This window comes from Gossypium hirsutum, chromosome D11, assembly GCF_007990345.1.
Source record: "Gossypium hirsutum isolate 1008001.06 chromosome D11, Gossypium_hirsutum_v2.1, whole genome shotgun sequence".
NCBI classification, from domain to species: Eukaryota; Viridiplantae; Streptophyta; class Magnoliopsida; order Malvales; family Malvaceae; genus Gossypium; species Gossypium hirsutum.
Genome location: NC_053447.1, coordinates 49,577,967 through 49,580,831, shown reverse-complemented (window position 1 = coordinate 49,580,831; position 2,865 = coordinate 49,577,967). Strand labels below are relative to the sequence as shown.

The following is a 2,865-nucleotide window of genomic DNA, read 5'->3' as shown; positions in this document are numbered from 1 at the left end:
CATATTTTATAATTAATTTTAATCCAACACAAATTAGGTTAAAATTAATTACAAGCCTAATGAAGAGAAATATTCCCAGTTGTGCTAAGTGAAGAGGATTGATCCACCAAAGAATTTGGCAGCCCAAAACCATCCATATAGCTGATCCAATCAGCTATCTTAACTGATTCTTATCATTTCAACTCAGCCCTTGAAATTTTATTTAATTCCATTCAAACCGCTCCTTTTTTCATGCCTTCTATTTTTAGCCATAAGCTAAAAATAACAAGTTTGAAACAATCAAACCTACCACCTAGTATTGTTGGCCATGGGAAGGGGCATTGGATGCTATTTTTAGCTAATTTTAGTACCCATATCCACCTATAAACACCCTCTTTCATTCCTCGAAAATCACCTCTCACTTCACACATCTCTCTAACACTCACTTTCTCTCTTTAACTTTTCTTTGTTGCCTTTAAATTCCTTTCTTCCCTTGTTGAATTCCCCTCTTGAAAAATATCTTGCACACCTCTTGGAGTAGCAGCAATTAAGTGTTCATGAAGGCCTTGGATCAACAAAACAAGTAGAGAAGAGAGGAGCGCACTAGTCTAGCTTCGGAAAACCACTGGGATTTGTTTTTCTAGTCTCATTCTCTTAATCTTTGTGTTAGTTTTTGTTTTTGATCATGAACATAAATATTTGTGTTGTTGTTCTTCAATTAATTAAAATGACTTAAATTTATTTCTTGGTAGATTAGTTTCATTCTATCCACTAATATTATTAAGGATGTGTTTGTGTTGTTATTAGGACTTGTTAGATTGTTCAATTAAATAAAACCATGCCTACATTATGCTTACATTTTAATTGTAAGGTAGCAGTTGAATTAATTATTAACCAGATTGAAATTATAATTACTTGACACACTATTTGATTGATGCATATTTAATCTTCTAAGGTAGTTGAAGGTTAAATTAGCAACAGTATTAAACAATACATTAGACTTGCATAACTTGTGAGATTATTGTGATTAAATTGTTTCAATATAGCGATATATTATTACCTCATTAATCTTTTACTTTCTTATTAAAATTCGATTAACCATTTGAATTGAGATAAATATATGGTCAAGAGGCTATTGGGTTTAGTAGGTAAGTATGTGCATTAGTTAGCAAGTTACTGAGTTGCCGTGAAATTTTTTTGTAACAACATGAACACAGCTTTAATTATTCTATGTTAAAGAATAAAATTTATCTAACACATTTATCTCATATTGATTAAACTCATCTTTTAGAAATCATGCATTGGAATATTTTTACTTTTATTTTTTCTTACTTCAGTTAATTAGTTAATTTTTAATTTTTACAACAGTTCTTCAAATTTTTCATCACCAATTTTTACAACAGTCCCTGTGGGTACGATAACTCAACATTACTTGTCACTTTATTACTTGTTGTGACTGTGTACACTTGCACATTTCCGATGTTCCAAGTTTTTGGTGTTGTTGTTCAGGACTTTTTTAAAAGATGTTAATTGTGAAATTGTAGTTTTGTATTTTGGTTTGTTTTTCTGTTTAATTTTGATTTAATCTTTTTCTTTTTCTTTTATGTGATTGTCTTAGGTGTTTATGAGTATTGATCAAATTATCGAATTACTCCCCATAGATCCTAAAATTAAAAGGATTTTTTGACAAAGAAGAAGATAAGCAGCTCAAAGAAGGACTAAAGAAATGAACCTTGAGAACCAAAATAAAGGAAATGAAGCTAATCATGCTCAAACTCCTATCCTTTATACTGATGATAGTGATAGAGCTCTAAGACAGTATGTCGTGCCAATGTTTCTTGAACTTAATCCAAGTATTAGGATACCCAAAATCGAGGCACAATAATTTGAGCTGAAGCTAGTCATGTTCCAGATGCTTTAGACAATGGGTCAATTGAGTGGAATGTCAAATGAGGATCCTCACCTTCACCTCAGACTGTTTATGGAGGTGAGTGACTCCTTCAAGTTATTCGTAGTACCTGAAGAAGTACTAAGATTAAAGTTATTCTCATATTCACTAAGGGACAGAGCTCGAGCCTAGTTGAACTCATTGCCACCAGATTCCATTACTACAAGGGATGAGTTAGTAGAACGATTCCTTATGAAGCATTCCTCACCTAGCAAGAATGCTAAGTTACGGAATAAGATCACTACCTTCCAATAGATGGATGACGAGTCCTTATATAAGGCATGAGAAAGATTTTAAAAACTATGACGAAGATGCCCTCATCATAGAATCCCATATTGCATCCAATTAGAGACGTTCTTTAACAGTTTCAATGCTCACACGAGGATGGGAATAGATACTTCTGCTAATGGTGTTCTCCTTTCTAAGTATTATAATGAGGCTTATGAAATCATTGAGAGAATTGTCAGCAACAATTACCAATGGCCAACCAACCGAAGAGTGTCAGGAAGACAGTTTACAAGAGTACATGAAGTGGACGCTCTCACTTCACTCACATCTCAAGTATCTTTGACATCTTCAATGCTTAAAAACTTTACTACTAACGAGTTTAATAATTTTGTAGCTCAGCCACTGAATCAATTCAAAAATGTAGCATGTGTTTATTATGGGGAAAGACACTTGTTTTGTAACACCCCGAACTCGGCCCAGACGTTATGGCCAGATCTAGCGATTTCACATGATAGGTTGTTTGAAAATCGTGCCAACGTGTTAAAACCATTTCCATTGAATTCCTTATCTTAATATCTTATTAGTTCCAAAATTGTGCTGCTCATTTAATCGTGAGTTTCAAAAAGTTATTCGTTTGCGGAAGCTTTTAGAATAGATTAATTAATCGTGCGTTTAGGAGAAACATTTGTTTCTTTTGAAAATTGAGGTTT

General features: G+C 33.1%; 1 non-coding gene across 1 annotated transcript; it reads right to left on the bottom strand.

Annotated features, from left to right (window-relative positions):
• Window positions 1–2,149: 2,149 nt before the first annotated feature.
• On the bottom strand, window positions 2,150–2,256 carry LOC121223971 (small nucleolar RNA R71). The gene has a single exon (XR_005921435.1). It is a non-coding gene; the product is annotated as a small nucleolar RNA R71 (small nucleolar RNA).
• Window positions 2,257–2,865: the final 609 nt, after the last annotated feature.